The sequence below is a fragment of the Pholcus phalangioides genome, unplaced genomic scaffold (genome assembly GCF_987345545.1).
Source record: "Pholcus phalangioides strain wild (caught in Gottingen) unplaced genomic scaffold, Ppha-v1.0 ptg000017l_1, whole genome shotgun sequence".
NCBI lineage: Eukaryota > Metazoa > Arthropoda > Arachnida > Araneae > Pholcidae > Pholcus > Pholcus phalangioides.
Genome location: NW_028301610.1, coordinates 56,139,027 through 56,157,229, shown reverse-complemented (window position 1 = coordinate 56,157,229; position 18,203 = coordinate 56,139,027). Strand labels below are relative to the sequence as shown.

General features: G+C 39.3%; 1 non-coding gene across 1 annotated transcript; it reads right to left on the bottom strand.

The window, feature by feature from the left end:
- Window positions 1–17,097: 17,097 nt before the first annotated feature.
- Window positions 17,098–17,169, bottom strand: TRNAW-CCA (transfer RNA tryptophan (anticodon CCA)). Its single transcript has one exon. It is a non-coding gene; the product is annotated as a tRNA-Trp (tRNA).
- Window positions 17,170–18,203: the final 1,034 nt, after the last annotated feature.

Here is an 18,203-nt window from a genome sequence, read left to right as displayed (position 1 = left end):
ACGATAACTTACAGGGAAAAAAAATAAGTTTGGTTGAACCTTAGTTTCAGAATTTGCAAAAAAACTTGCGATCGAAAAAAAAAGACAACATTATCCGAAGTCTTGTTAACTATAAACGAATTTTTTCCTGTTATGATATTGGTCCGTTCCGTTTTTTTCAAAAATTAGCAGCAATACCCAAATGATAACATTATCCATGATTCTAATAAGCGGCATAGACTTTACTTAAGAATTTACCGATAGGTGGTGTTCTACTCAAGCAATACGGGAAATTCAATCGCCGAATGGGAGCAATAGTCACCAGAGCAGGAAATTCGTAATCATTAATTTTGTAACATCGTACATTTTGCAATGTTAATTAAATTTTCATTTTGCCTCGACTGATTATTGTTTCCATTCTGCGAGCGAATTTCCCATGTTTCACGAGTGCAGCGTCACCTATCGGTGAAATTTTAAGTACCGTGTTTTTACTCGCGTATAAGGACGATGTTATTATTCAATTTTCACTGCTTGAAAAACCTAGGTCGTCTTATACAGGGTGTCCTGTAAGTGCTAATGCGGCCTTTAGATCATCAACCGTTTGTCGTAGAGAGGTATGGTTTCACTTTAAAAAATGCTCAAAATGTGTTCAAACATTACCCTGTACCAGTTTGGATAGTGAAAATACATTGTCACAAAATAAAAAATCTAAATTTTTATACGGTCCCCCGTCCTTTAATTTACGATTAAAACTAAATCCAACTAATCCAAATTGTTTCCCGGTTTTTCTGAGTCCTACAAAAGAGATCCTATGTTTTTACCTACAATATTCGCTGAGATATTCGAATTCAAAAATTCGAAAAAAATCTTGAAGAAGTAAAGCATAAATGAGTGAAATGAGCGTTCTCCGTTTTTTTTTCCTGGTATTTTTCAACTCTTCTTCAATTTTTGAATTAAAATATCTCAGTGAATATAGCAGTCAAAAACATGAGATTTTCTTTATTGGGCTCAGAAAAGACAAGGCAACAACTTTCTAATTGGGAGTTAGAGAACAAGGGGACCGTATAAAAATTGTGATTTTTTTTTTTAAATTTTGTGACACTGTATTCTCACTATGATAACTGGTACAGGGTAAGTTTTGAATACCTCTTGAGCATTTTCTAAATTAGAATCATACCTCTACGATGGACGGTTGATGAAATAAATGCCGCATTAGCACTTACAGGACACCCTGTATATGCGTGTGGGCGATTATCTAAAACAAAAAATATTACTAAAAGACAAAGAAATCAATGAAAAATGGGAATTACATCAAGAAATAACTCCAGAACTAATGATAACTTTGACTGGCTGAAAAGGATAATTCGGGATTCAGTGAAATTAAAATCAGGAAGTGAAGTTATCAAAAATTCATGAATAAAACAATCGGGAACTAATGGGAGAAATAGTTCCAGAACTAAAATGAAAATTCAGAATTTATGAGGAAACATAATTTTTTGAAGAATTTTGAAGTTTTCAATACTTTTGGGGGCCCCTGTTAGATTCAGAGCCATCGGCCAGACATAGGGATCCCGACAGTGGCGTCGGAGCCGGGAATGCAGTGGGTGCTCAAGTACCCAAAGCATTTTTTAAACCATTCTGAACACCCCCCCCCCCCGCATAATTTATTCAGAGGGGTATCCTATCCCCTATACAATTATCCCTCTATACAAAATCCCCTGTACAATTAGTCACTTAAGTCAACCTGCATTTACGTCGTCTGGCCCTAAAAATCTTATGCTGTGAATAAATTATTAGGAGTTGAATTAATAAATGTAGTTTATATACAGGGTGTTCTGTAAGTGCTAATGCGGCCTTTATCTCATCAACCGTCCGTTGTAGAGTTACAGCTTCAATTAAGAAACGCTCAAAAAGCGTTCAAAAATTACCCTGTACCAGTTTTCAGAATGAAAATACAGTTTGTCTCAAAATGAAAAATATAAATTTTATATGGTCCCCTTGTCCTCTGACTTCTAATTAGAAAGTTGTTACCCTGTGTCTCCTGAGGCCAACAGAAAAAATTTCATGTTTCTAAGTGTAATATTCGCTAAGACATTTGAATTCAAAAATCAAAGAAAAGTTATGAAGGAACAGCAAAAACTAACGGACAATGCTCTTTTCCCTTATTTATGCTGTCCTCTCCAAACTTTTCTTCGATTTTTGAATTCGAATATCTCAGTGAACATTGCACATAAAAACTTGGAATATTTTTTTTTTGCCTCGGGAGAGACAGGGCAACAACTTTCTAATTGAAAGTCAGAGGAAAAGGGGATCGTATAAAAATTTAGATTTCTTATTTTGTTACACACTGTATTTTCACTCTCTAAACTGGTAACGGGTAAGTTTTGAACGCATTTTGAGCATTTTTTTCAATTGAAACTATACCTCTACGACGGACGATGTATGTATAAACGGCGCATTAGCACTTACAGGACACCCTGTATATACTTTACTTTGATCTCTAAAATCGTCTCATATGCGAGTAATATACGTTTTTTTTTTTTTTTACTTCGCAAAATCAAATTTCATTGTTTCAGGAATATTCATGCAGATTTTCAAGTCATTATAATCAGTGGTTCCTATTATACAGCGTTTTGAAATCACAACGTTACTTATAATCACCCTGTATAAACCTACAAATCCAGGTTCCATCGCATTCGTATTTTTCCTATGTTTTAAGCTCTATATAATCGTGGTTACATTGATACTCACAACAATCATTTTTGTCCACCACTGTCATTTTATGTACACACACACACAATCCACAGTATGAATTTTATAGACCTTTTCTTTCTTTCAAACCGAGCACAACTCCCGTCCATAGCCGTGGGCAATTTATTACCGAATTAGTCGTTCCGAAAGCGTGCGTGTATACCTAACAGTCTGAGTGCGTATCTGGTGCTGCGCATGAATTTTATTGCGGGGAGTTAATTAGACCGGCACCTAGAGTTTACAGTCGATTCGGGACGGTTTTATCTGGTCCCATGTCTTTCCCACTGCAGTTATATGCTATGAGGTTGTAAACATAGTGCGTCCGTATTTCAGATTCTGGAAACCCGCGTCGTCTCCGATTGGTTAAAAACCAGAATTTCAACTTTTTTTTTTACTTGAAATTCGGGTTTTTAACCAATCGGAGACGACGCGGGTTTTCCAGAATCTGAAATACGGACGCTTTATGTTCACACCCTGGGGCAGGATGCGCAACCTCAAGAGTCCGCGGGCATGATATGCGATATTTCTGCCACTTGCGGGCCTGAAACTCGTATATAAAGAGTGACCCTTATTTTAAAGGACGTTCCCGTGATTTCGGCCATCCCAACTTTTTTATAAAATGTCTCGTTTTTTTCCGCTCTTTTCAAAAAGTCTTAGTTGCATTTAAGAAATCCATCATTAAGATTATTTTCATGGCTTATAAATTATGTTATATTTATGAGCCTTTAATAATTAGTTACAGTAAAATAAATATATTTTCATATCACATATTTCTCAGATATAAACGTTTCTATGGAGAATTAAATTTCGAGAGAGACTTGCAATTACCCATCATTTTCCTCTATTGACAATTTTTCAGCTATTTTAGGGATAAGTGGAAGCTTTACTTGCCTTTGACAATTTTTTTGGCTGTAAAAGAAAACTTTACTTGTCTTTAAAAATAATTTTGGGATGTATCTGATACATTTACTTGCATTTGACAATTTCTTTGGTGGCAAATTGTATTTTTATGAAAAAAATACGGTCAGCGTAAGTATTCATCCGATTGTGTGTATTGCTACTTTTCTGCCGGAGTAACTTTCGCGGGCCGGATGGAACCCCCTTTGTCGGTCCGGACGGAGGTTGTGCAACCCTGCTGTAAGGTAATCATATTTTACGAGACATTCCCGTATTTTTCTTTCCTTTCGGCCATCCCAACTATTTTTCTTAGAAGTGTTCTGTTTTTATAATGAAGCCACTTAAATTTTTACTCTTTATTGAAATTCGCGACAACGATAATTTTCATCACTTGTAAGTTACGTTACGATTATAATAACAAAAAATATAAATATTCATGTTTTCTCGTGAAATGCCTTTTAATTCACTGCATTTCGTATGATGGGTGAACATACGTCCCGTATTTTCCGGCACAGTCGCCGGTTTTTTCTGTTTTTCTGGCCGTCCTGACTTTTATGTAAAAATGTCCCGGTTTTTTCCGTTTTTTGCACGAAGCCTACTTGAATTTTTATTATTGAAGTCAAAGATTGAAATTATTTTTCATCTCATACATTATATTATGATGATTGCAACTATTAATAAAATATTGATCTCACATCTTTGTCTTGTGCTGAACTTTTTACTTCGTGGAATTCATTTTAATCTACTGCAATTTGCAGTAATGCTTCATTTCCCGCCATTTTGATTTTTCTGATTTCAGCAATATCTGACAACTTTGTTTACTTTTGGCATCATGTTTGGCGATACTTGGCGATGCCCCGTATTTTGCCGTATTTGGAATCTGAATTTCCCGTATTTCTCTCGAAGAAATATGGTCAGCCTAACCAGAAGCAATTTTAGCCATACTTGGCGAGTTTTCCCACGTTTGGTAACTTTTTTGGCAAGAACTGGTGACATTTCGTATTTTCTTGTTATTTTTGTATTTTTCTGGATAACGATTGTGTATGATGAATAATTACCAGTCAAAAAAAAATCAACAACTGATAATTTTCCCGATATTTCTTCGATCATCTTGTACTCTTCATATGAATCATATTGAACTATTCAAAAGGATACAAGATGGTAGGAAAATTATAAAAAATATACTGTATAATGTTTCGCCATCCGAGTAAATTACCATAAATTAATGCCGCCTAAATTAGCACCTTAACGTGTTTGCCACATCTAATTTGTGTCAAGGAGGAAAAAAAAAACTTTCTAATGCCATAAGATAAGAATTTTCATACCGGTAATTATTATTATTTTTTCATGAGTGTTATCCTCAAATTACTTTTTTTTTCCTCTCCTCCATCTCAGAAATTTTTGCAGCTAAAAATGTTTTGCAATTTCCGACGTAATTAAAGGGTAAATATTCAACAGTTCTTCCAAAAATTACCGAAGCTTAAGGAGAAATGGTGAGTTTTTCCTCTGAAGGATTCGTTTAAGCAACGACCATTAAAAAAATATATATTTAAATGCATGTTCACTAATTTTGTAAATTTCAAAACTTTTGCAACTGATAATTCAAATTAATAACTATCATTATCAATCCTGATATAAACGTAAAATTTCTTATTTCCCCTTCTGAATTACTAATCTAAGTAGCGTGGAAATAAAATGTCTTTAAAAAATCTACTTGTTGGTAGAAAAACTAATTTGAAAAGAGTGATGAGTATATATATCCGATGAAAAATGTATCGATCACTGGGCCCTCCAGTCCTCTTGGCCTTCCTCATGGAGAGGAGGAGGCTATATGGTGCTAACAGTACCATGAAAGCCTCTGGGCAAAAAGATTCTCGAGGGTTCTGCAAAAGAATTTTAACTATCAGCCATCTCTATTTGGAAAACTTGGATAATGCCTTCTCGATTTAATTATTACTATTTTTTTACAGTTTGGTCTCGTTAACAGGAGGTGATCCTGCCCTACCGGGTAAGCCCATGCGTTCAGATAGAGCCTATATGCGTGAACTCCTCTGGAGCAGGGTTTTTGACAGACCCCCCTCCCCAAGCCAAAACTTCCAATAGGCCCCTCATAAATGGATGTAGTAAATAATAGAACAAAATATCAACTCTCTGGGACTTTGGGAATAGAGCCCGCACCTCCTAGAGATAGAAGGCCTCAGCATGGGTTGCCATAAACGTCATTCAGACTCCCTAGCAAGTTCGCCACATTTTGAAACACAGCATCCTATTCGTTTCTTCTTATTTTGGAGTAGAATCTTCCTGGTTGGCTCACAAATACCGCATGGTGATTGGATGTGGGGCATAGAAATCGCCAATTCTGAGCCCTATCATTTCTTTTCCGCACAACGATGATGCTGGCACGAGCAGGAAATTTTTTCCCCTGAATATCCTGAGGGGAAAGGGACTACTTATTGACGTCACAAGCAGCGTGCGGATGCCTTCTATGTCTAGGAGGTGCTGATAGAGCCTTGCCTCATTCCCTTATAGCAGAGTATTTATAGTGCTTATATATATATAGGTATTTTTTACAGCATCACAAAACTGTTTTTCACACCGAGCAGCAGAATGACAGTCTAACCTAGAAAAGTTTAGGTTAGACTGTCATCGACTCTGGTCGATCAAAGACAGTTGTTTGGTAGAGCCCTTGTGAAAATTGGTAATGGTTGCCAGATGTTATTCATGGTATCGATCTGATATGCGTTAACTGTCATCCGTCCCGTGTGCTGTGCTAGCTTGACGGCTTCAAGTTAGCCAGTAGTGTGGCATGTAAATTATGCTACGGTGCTGTCCGCCTTTCGAGACGGTAAAGGAGGGATTATTCTTCGTTTCATATGTTCAAAAAAAGCCGGAACATCACAACACGCTTGTTTCATCTGTTATTTATGGCACCTAGTGGGACTACAATGGGGGTTAAATCAAGCACATTGGTTCGAGAGAACTCTCGCAAGCGTTGTTGATTATTTGTCAGGTGTTACTTATGACACCTGGTGTTGGTTTCTCCTTGGGGGAGGGGGGTTTATCAAGAATGCTGGTTTGGGAGAGCTTTCATGAGAATCGTTGATAAATGCCAGGTGTCACTTATATCACCTGGTGAGACTACAATGGGGGTTAAATTAAGCAAATTGATTTCAGAGAACTATCGCAAGCGTTGTTGATGATTTGCCACAGTTGTGACCGCACTGGGGGGTTTAATTAAGAATAATGGTTTGAGAGAGAGAGAGTTTCTGCGAGAATCGCTGATGGTTGCCAGGTGTTACCCATTGCGCCCGAGTGGCACAGTGGTAAGATGCTCGTCTTCCGCTATGAAGGCGATATATGACCGGAGTTGGCGTGCAGTGAAGTAGTAGGTGTTACTTATTGCATCGGGTGTGACTACAGTGGGTGTTAAATCAAGCACGATTTGAGAGTGCTCTCGTAATCGTTGCCAATGATTTGCCAGGTGTTACTTATAAAGCCGGTGTGACCACACTGGGGGGATGATCAAGAATAATGGTTTGAGAGAGCTTTCTCGAAAATCTGCTGATTGTTGCCAGGTGTTACTTATTGCAACGGGTGAGACTAAAATGGGTGTTAAATTAAGCACATTGATTTGAGAATGCTCTCGTAAGCATTGCTGAAGAGAGATTTGCCAGGTGTTACTTATAACATGGAAGTGAGACTGCACTGCGATTTGATCAGCTAATAAGAAATGTTAGAAGGTTATCGGTGGTGGTTGTTATATATATAGGTGTAGTAATCTCATTTTTATTTACGTCACCTTACCATCACCACTAATTTCAGCGAAAGTTCTCTCAAAACCCGATGTTGTCTATCTAACCACCAGTATTCACTTACGACCGAAGTCACGACATCATGAAAAGAGGAGATTTTTGACGAATCTCCCATATTGATTTCTGGAAAATTATCATGTAGAATTTTTTTTTTTAATTGTTCCATTAGACATACGATCCCTAGAGCTCTTTCCGCCTTCTCTTTGTGAAATCCCTGCTTATACCATTCGGCTACCTTTACCAATTTCCATTAGGATTACTCAAGTGCTTCATCCCAGTCATTTCCAAGAAAAAGAAATAGAGTCGGGTGGGACTGCAATTTGTTTTTACCTTTTGAACTATGTCGTCGGTATATTTTCTGAATCAGAGACCTAGGGTTAAACGATTCTGAAACTCAAAAATGAGGACAAATGCGCGCCGTGTCAACAACATCACACTTACCTATGTTTGCAACACAAGATAATTTTATACAAATACAAATACAACGCCACAACAGGCAAAATGCCTGACGAGGTGGCTGAGAAAAAGATGCCCATAAAATATGGATGTCATATATTTCAAACATATAGCAACCCAATTAAAAATGCAATTAACAAAAATTGTAAACAATATATACACATTATAAAATATTATAAAATGCCCATAAAGAATACTTATGGTTGTCTTATTCTAAGTATGGATAGCGTCACGATTTACCACAACATGTTTATCGTATTTCTTTTTAAACGTGTCAATTGTGTTACAATTTACTACCTCCGGGGGTAAGCTATTCCATTTATTAATAACCATATTAGAGAAAAATTCCCTGCGACACCATAGTCTTGCATTGTCCCTCACCAATCGATACTGGTGTCCCCTTGTAAAAGCAATCGATTGGCGCTGTACTAAAAGTTCATGGTCCATCCTATCCATCCCATTGAAAATTTTAAACACTTCGATCATATCTCCTCGACACCTGCGTTCATCCAATGTAAACATATTCAAAAAATGAAGTCTCTCTCCATAACTCGAGCCCCGTGTGCCAATAAGGACACGCGTAGCTCTTCTCTGCACCTCTTCAAACAAGTCTATGTCCCTCTGTAGGTATGGTCTCCAAAACCGTACAGCATACCCCAGTCCAGGACGAACTAAGCCTCGAAAAAGAGGAAGAATGACTTTAGGAGAACGCGAAGAGACCTTTTCGAAAATGAGACCAAGCATTCTATTCGATTTTTTGACCACGCTGAACAATGTTCAGAAAACCTAAGCCCCTCGTCAATGAGAATTCCCAAATCAGTGACCCTAGTTGCATCCGGAATAGTGACACCATTCAACTCGTAAGAGAACCGTGGGTTGTTCAAACCAAAATGAGCGACCATGCACCTATCAACGCTAAACGTCATGCTCCATTCATTTGCCCATACTGCAATTCTGTTTAAGTTGGTCTGGAGCAACTCCGTATCGCTTTGATTCCCGATTACCCCCATTAGCCTCACATCATCTGCGAATTTGCTAGTAATCCCACCGATACCCTGATCGAGTTTATCGATAAAAAGTGAAAAAAGTATGGGGCCAAGGATACTTCCTTGAGGAACTCCACTTGTGACGCCTGTCCAACCGGAGAATTCCCCGTTCACCATAACTCGTTGCGACATATCTCTTAACCACGATTCTATCCAATTCAGCAAGTTGCCCCCTACTCCAATCTCGTGTAAACGCTTCTAGAGTTTGCCATGTTGGACCCGATCGAATGCCTTTTGGAAATCAAGGTAAACAACGTCGACATTTTTGCTCTTATCCAAAGCCTTAGTCACGTAATCATAGAAGCAAAGGAGGTTAGTTACACATGACTTCCCCTTCCTGGACCCATGCTGATTATCCGACAATACATTATTCTCGTCTATCCACTTCACAAACTGCCTTTTGATGATAATTTCCAAAATTTTCGAGAGGGAGCTCGTCAAACTCACTGGACGATAACAGCTTCTCTACTACCCTTCTTAAATATCGGAACAACATTAGCAAGTTTCCAATCTCTTGGGACGATACCCTCAGCAACACTACTCCTGTATATATGTGCTACTGTGGCCCCACCAATTCATTAGCACATTCCCTGAGGACCCTGGGATAGATATCATCTGGTCCTGGTGCTTTGCTAGCACATACATTTCTTAGAAGATTTATGACCTCCACGTCTTCTACTTGAATATCGTTGAGGGTTTTATTACTCCATGCAACACCCCTATATCGAATACCATTATCTCCATTAAAAACCGACGCGAAAAAGTCATTGAAAGCACTACGCATGCCTACATTGCTCTCTATCCTAGAGCCTCCTATCGAGAGGGGGACAACTGTCCCCTTACATCCATTATTGACGTATCCAAACAATGATTTTGGGTCAGAGCCAATGTTATCTGCCAACCTAGATTCAACTTCCTTTTTACTATCCCTCATCGATTTCTTCAACACTCTTCTTTTATCAGTAAACAATGATAGGTCACCTCGTCCACTTTTATACCCTCTGAATGCTCTTTTCTTTTCAAGATAAAGATTCCGCACGCTATCCGTGAACCATAGAGGGTGCGATGTACAAACACGCTTTTTTCGAACAAAGGGTGTGACGTCGTGCATAACAGAGGACAGCTTCGAACTAAATTCTTCCCATTGACTTACCACCCCTACTGATTCCAACCGGTCTTCGAAAACTTCCGCTAACCTTCCTCTCAAAACATCAAAATTAGTTCTCCGAAAACAAGGAACCAGTCTTTTGTTATCAATTTTACCCGAGGAAAAGTTAGTGAAATCTGACTATACGATGATCACTGGAAGAAAACTCTTCCCCCACCGAAACATGTTCAACAAGATCCTCAGAACTAGTAAGAACTAAATCCAAAATAGCAGTACCCCTAGTGGCTTCTGATACATGCTGATACAAAACTTTTTCAAGCACCAACTTAAGAAAGTCTCTTTCATACTGATTTCCAGATGAAAGATTCTCCCAATCAATACCTGGGTAATTGAAATACCCTAGTATGAGAACCCTCTTACGCTTACACATGTAGGAAATTTCATCATGAAATTTGGCGATGTAGTTTGAATCCTTATTCTGTGGATTGTAACAAACCCCAACAATAAGTTTATGATGTCTTTTGTTTTCAAGCTCAACCCATATAGTTTCAATATCACTTCTCTGCACGTTACACTCTCTAGCCTTCAAACAGGATTTCACGTATATCAACACTCCACCCCCTTTCCTATCAGATCTATTTCTCAAAATGTATCGTATCCTGGGATGTGTAAGAAAGATTCATCCCCATCGTTTGCCCAAGATTCTGTAATGGCTATAAGATCCAGACCCTCCACAACTATCATAGTTTCTAAAAAGTTTTTCTTATTACCCAAGCTCCTGGCATTTATTAGCACACATTTTAATTTGCCCGGTGATTCATTGTCAATCGAGAAGCCATCCAAGTCAGAGGTGGGTAATTCCCCGTCAGTACTGTTGTGATTATCATTAACTAACCTGCATTCCCGACTGCGTGGTCTGGGAGTAAAAAACCTGACGTAAGACTATCGTAAACCTCCCAGACCCCCCCTCTTATTTAGATGGATCCCATCCGAACGAAGCCACCTATCGGTAAATGCTGGAAGCTCCAAGAACGTGACCCCAAGTGAGGAGCAAATGTCCTTCAAACCTATATTGAATTGGTGGATTCTACTCCTATACCCCCTACTACCCCTTGTCAGCATTGGAATCACTGCCACATCTGAACCCCCCTCCCTAGCGGATAATAGTAAATTCCGGTACTCTGACAGGGACTCACTAGTATTCGCTCCTACCTGATTCGTTCCCACCCACAGAATCACACGCAAGGGCAACTTTCGGCGATGGAAAACGTCTCGAACGTTGCCAATCTTCCCCCCCCCCCCCAGGAAGACAACAGCGCTCGAAACGCCGAAAATCCCTACACACTCGGTTCCCAAGTTCCCTAACCATAGAATCGGTGATGATTAAACCCCTATCACTATCCCCCTCTACCTCATCCACGACCACCCATTCGCCCTCTAAACTGTCGTTGTTCGTGGAGATTGCTTCTTCATCAACAGGTGGCTCGACGACCAGAGGCTCCGTTATAACCGGGCCCTCTAGCACCCTAACTTTTTCCCGTAAAGCTTCGACCTCGAGTTCCAGACTTTTACTATCCATGCACCCTTTACAATTGAAACTATCAGCTACTATACCTCTAGACCAGGGAAACCTCCCGTCGCAAGCTCTACACAACACTAGTCGAGGCATACTAACACTATTGCTAAAGCTAGATAATAATAATAATAATAAATAGGAAAATGAAAAACGTTAACAGGAAATTAAAATAATGCAATTATGCGAAATATGCGTAAGAGATTGTACGAAAAAATTACTCAGATGCTCAACACTAAATCACGAAAAAGAAAATATATATGTATATAAAGAATACCTCACACTCTAAAAAAACATTAAGCTACAAAGTACAATTTATACTTATTAGAATTAGCTAACTATCTCAAATCACTAACACTACAACAATAGGCTCAAGTGGAAGGAAAAACAAAGTTATTCATAGTACCCGGGAAAAAGTATACACTGTTTTCTAACACTAACGTCCAAAAACCTACGAATTTATATCAAAGAAGCGAGGAAACACAAACCTGGCAAAAATACAATGAAAATGAAATGCGAACGAGAAAAATAAATTTAAGTCGATCGAAAATACACAACGAAAATTGAAAAAAATTGAGAGCAATATAATAAAAAAACCACTTATCTCGCAATCCAACGTGCGCTAGAAAAAAAGAAAAACACCGCAGAATACGACCCAAAAATAAACAACACGCTAAGTAAAACTCACGAGAACGAAGAATAACACAAAGGAAGACACAAAATGGCGCACTGACGTGACGGATAATCCTTCGGTAATCCCCCGACAACGGTTTCGGATAAAACTGCTACTATTGCCGGTGAGCGGAGCGCGATGAAAACACGTCCGTTCCCAACCACGGCGAAGACGATGACATTTTGTGCATCGACGTAGTGAAAAATCATAAATGACGTTGGAACGGTACCCGTAGCATGATAAAGGCTGGCGCTAGACGCAAAGAAACATGAAGAAACAACCAACGCCGATCACATTACTGCCGCCGCAGGAAGTCCCCCACCAAAAGCTTAGTGCACCAACATGTTGGTGAGATCTTCCTTTGTCGGTGTCCTGCACCGGCGTTTATGATACTAAAAATACCGTTCCAACGCCATTTATGGTTTTTCACTGCACCGATCACTCAGCGATGTGAGTGTTTCCATTTGAAGTTTTCGAAATTTTATTGTGACCGTAACCAAGAAAGCTACGGTTTTGTTTTTCTTTTTATCCTTGAGCGCATACTCTGGAACACCTAAATCTCGAATTTCATTTGCATTCGTTGATTTTTGTGGCCGTTAGGGGCTTGTGTACGGGCAAAGTGATTTTATGGCCACCCTGTACATAACGTATATTGAATTTCTCAACTTCAAGCTATTGGGGTGAAAATAAATAAATCGATCGTGGGGAGACCCCGCGGTATATATTCCCATATCACTTGAATGACCCGAGGCATATTTAGAGATCATTGAGTGACCTGCGGTACACTTCCAGGTCATTAATGTGGCGTGCAGGACATTTACAGATCTCTTAAGTGACCAGCAGGATATTTACAAATCACTTAAGTGATACGCGCAACATTTACAGATCACTGAAGTGAACTGCAGGACATTTACAGGTCACTTGAATAACCGGCGGCAGATCATTTAATAATGTGGCCCACGACACGTTTTCAGATCACTTATGTGTGGCACGGCATATCCCCAGATCACTTGAATGACCCGAGTCATATTTACGGATCATTGAGTGACCTGCGGCACAGTTGCAGATCACTCAAGTGGAACGTGGTAGCACATTTACAGACTATTTAAGTGAACATTTACAGTTCACTCGAGTGATCTGCGAAATATTTACAGGTAATTTAAGTAACCAGTGGCACATTTTCAGATAACTTAACTAAGTGGCCCGCGCGATACGTTTTCAGATCACTTAAGTGTGCCGCAGCATATTCCCAGGTCACTTGAATAACCCACGGCATATTTACAGATCATTGAGTGACCTGCGGCACGATTCCAGATCACTCAGGCAGCCCGCGGCACATTTACAGATCGCTCAAGTGACCTGCTGGACTTTCGCAGATCACTTAAATGACCCATGACCCGTGGCACACATTTATCGATTACGTAAGTAGCCCGCGGCACAGTTCCTGATCATTCAAGAAACCCACGGCAAATTTTGTGATCACGAAAGTGTCCCGCGCTACATGGGTATGAACATTGCCCCGGTCTTGAACAATTTTTGTCCATAATTTTGTTTTACCAATGCCTTCGTCGACGTTTCATTTCGTTGTGCCTTCAGGTCACGTGGTGTTTTGATGAGAGTTAATGGACATCCTTGCGATGGTGTTGCCAAAGGAGATAACAATAACTTCGATTCTTTTCTTGCGTTATTATTGTTATTATTATCACTACCATAATCCATCTATCCACTTGAAACACCATGTAAGAATCTAATTTCTCACAAAAAGGGAAGACCAACCATTAGACTGCGAAACAATCCTATAAGACACAATATAAACATCAGATATTTAGGAATAATGTTTGATAGAAACCTGACATGGTTCAAACATGTGAATCAATCATCTGATCACGAAAACACAGAAATGTTCACAAAATTTTAAAAGAATTGCAGGCCCCTCACGGGGCATTAATACATGTATTAGAAATACGCTTTATAAAGTTGTCGCCGTCCGCATTATAGCATATGGTGTTATTGCATGGTTCAAAATGTTCCCAAACAACAATTACGAACAAAAGTAGACTCTCTTCAAAGAAAATTTCTTCTATTCATCACTGGTGCTTACTCCACAACACCAAATAGTGCGTTACAAGTATTAACTAACAATCCTCCGCTACATATACTTTTGAATAACGAAGTGCAGAAAGTAAATTTGAGGATCGGGCGTGAAACTAAAATAAATAATGTAACATAATATATTCCTACAGATGTAGAGCATAAACATGGACGTATCGCCCGGTGAAAGATATTCTGCCAGCACAGGTCTTGACCACAGATCCTGAAGAATCAACAAATCGAATTGTTTTCACAGATGGTTCCAAGACCGTGGACGGCGTAGGAGCAGCCTACATGAGTATCTACATGGATGAAGTAACGTATTGGGATCGGTCCTGGGCCCAATACTATTTACGTTAATGAAATTCATAATATCAATATTTCCGGTCAATTTGTTTCCTCCGCACATGATACAGTTCTGGTTTCCCCCACTGAAACAACTGAAGAACTGATAAAAAATTTGGAAAAAGACATCTATACAATAAATAAAAGAATTCGAAATCTTCGACGAAGGCCGGGATTACACTGTAAAAGTTTTGTAAAAGCGCTTTTATAAAACTTGAAAAATACAACCAATAAACTGATCGGTTGCATTGGCTCGAATGTAACCGATCAGCTTATTAGTTGTATTTTTCAAATTTTATACAAGACTTTTACAAAACTTTTATAGTGTAATCCAGGCCTTAGGATAAATGCTAACAAAATTAAATGGGTTCTTTTGAACTTAACAAACTCAAGCACACAGACAGATTTAATGAAATTCCATGAATATGTTACGACTTTCCTTCAAATACTATATGTAACTGTTTATACATTGAAAGAGTACAGCATTATAAATATCTTGGAATTATTTCGGCTAACTTTAAAATGGAAAGATCAATACTGATCAAATTGTCAAATTGCAATTACAGCAATGAGGTATAAATTGAAGGCTATCATCTCACACTAAAGTTTGAAAGAAGTGTTTTTTGCATGGGTGTTCCCACGTATTTTATATGGACTACAAGTTTGGGAGGGAACATATAAAAATTCAATCTGTACTGTAGATAATCTTTGACTGTTTTCGACGTGAGATTCTACAAACCAACAGTTCTTCACACAATAGCGTACCATTTAATCCAATTTAATATACGTCAACTTTATCTGTATAAAGTTATACTATTCATGTATAAGAATCCTGATTGATATTCCAGAGTGAATACACAACAAAGAAGCACTATGAGATCAAAATATCTATAGCATATACCGTTACCTAAAGAAACAATTTTCAAAAAATCAATGTTTTCTTGCTCCAAGAATATGTAGAGAATTTCATGAGTACTGCTTTTTGCGAGTACTGCTTGAGGCCCGTGCTTGAGCGGCCACGCTCCGTAGGCCACTCTTTTGGTCACTCACTCACTCTCCTGGTCAGTCTTTCAGTCATTAACATACTTGCACACTATTTTGGTCACCCGATGCTTGCATTCTCACGAGATGACTCTTTTTTGGTCATTCACATTCTTTCACACGCTCTAGGTCACTCGTGGCACATTTAAAGATCACTCAAGTGACCCGCAGCACAGTTCCAGACCACTTAAGTTACTATCGGCACACTTACAGATCACTCAAGTGACTTGCGCCGCTGTTCGAGATCACTTATGTGGCCCGCGACACGTTTTCGATCCAATAAAAAGGGCAGCCCTCTCGTACCGGTTGAGCACCCTAGCTTTCGTGCAAGGGTGCTCAACCTGTACGTGAGTGTAGGCCACTTCATTGATTTTAAAATATGTCGCAGGCCACTTAAGTGATCAGTAAATGTTATTCGGGACACTTTATGTGGTCTAGAATTATGCCGCGGGTCACTCAAGTGATATATAAACACACCGCGGGCTACTTCAGTGATCTGGGAATGTGCCGCGGGCCACTTGAGTGGTCTAAAACTGTGCCACTGGTAACCAAAGTGATGTGTAACTGCACCGCGAGCCGCTTAAGTGCTTTAGAACAATGTAGCGAGGGTCAAGTGAAATGATCTTCAAATATACTGCGCGCCACTCAAGTACTGTGAAACTGCACCGCGAGTCACTTAAGTGATCTGGGAATGTTCCGCGCGTTACTTAAGCGATCTGAAGCTTTGCCTCGGTTCACTTAAACGCTCTAAAGCTGTGCCGCAGCTCACTCGACTGATCTAGAAATGTACCTTCTGCCACAAAAGTGATATGCTTATATGTGCCGCTGAGTTCATGTTTAAAAATTAGGAGGTCGCGGGCTACATCACATGACTCCGAGGGCCGAATTTGGCCCGCGGGCCATGCGCTGAACACGTGTGCGCTAAGGAATCCATAATAATGTTATACTTTCAAATACCACTCCGAGATGGCAGCACTATGATTATTTCTCGCTTTTATTTCATATTCTGTAGCAATAATCGAAAATCAAGGAATTATTTGTAATATTTGCGAATTTTCACAACAAATTATTTTGAAGATAAATTAAAAAATTAAATTCAAAAATATAATATTTTTCTGGAACCGGGAAAAGAAACCAAAACAAATCGATAAATACTTGAAATTGATCATTCGTTTTTAAATATCGCGGTCACGAGAGTCAATGAAATCACCGATTTCCGACGTTTACGTGCGTGTGTTTGGGTAAATTAGTTATCTTAATAATTTTATAATAAAATTAGACGTTCCGATGGTACGTCATTTACACGGGAAAAAAACGTCACTAATTGACCCGGACGTGATTTGAACACGCAACCTTCTGATCTGGAGTCAGACGCGCTACCGTTGCGCCACCGGGCCCTTGCAGATATCTATTCGTCAATTGTTCAAAAACGGGTTGAATAAACATTGTTGGATGAATTTAACGTCGGGCCTTGGTATCTTCTGGGCCAGAGGCCATGGCCCCCACATCCTGAAACAGGGCCCCCCAGGCTGGGATCTTTTTGCGAGCCCCTCTTTATGATGAATTTGTAGCGTAAAAAACAAAAAATGGTTAAAATCGTCCCGGGCCCCCAGGGCTGGAACCTTGTCAGAATACCCCTTGTGGGGGCCATGCCAGAGGCTCTGGTCTCACTAATATCTAATGTTTGGTCTTTTTCCTATAGGCAAGCCGTTATTTGGGGGCAGGCCCCCACCCCAGCTTTAAAAAAACAATAAGAATGGACAAACACAAGGTTAAACATATACAGTAAAACTTCGATAAGTCGCCAACTCAAGTTTTCCAGAAATTTTGACAGTTTAAGCGGAGTGACGACTTAAACGGAGTGCCGTCAGTTCCAATGTTTATAAATTTTAAAATATTATTATATAAATTTTAATTAAATGCACCATTTATCAAAATATGAATTAAAATTACAATACATTAAAAAAAGTTTATAGATAATAAAAGACATAAAACGAATTTTTGAACTTTTTTAGCGTTTTATTCTTAGTATTCAGCTCAGTGCCGTCTTAACGTATGGGCCCACCCGGGCACGGCCCGGGGGCCTCAAGAAAAGAGGGGCCTCACAAAAATGAGAACCGGTTCAAATTTTCGAGATTTCGCCAAGTAGGGCCTCAGAAAAATCCCTTGGCCCGGGGGACCCATGATGCTCTTAAGGCGGCCCTTATTCAACTCACCATATTATAGTTGAATACACTGGTAAATTTACGATTTATACCAGTATTTTTTTGATTTACACTAGTTAGAGCAAATGTTAGAATAGTTAGCATTTCTCTATAACAGTTATTCCTGGGGCCATATGGCCCCCTTGCGGTCCTGGGATATTTTAGGGGCCACAGAAGGAAGGTGATCCACGACAGGTGGTGAAGGGAGTCATAGATAGATGTGAAGA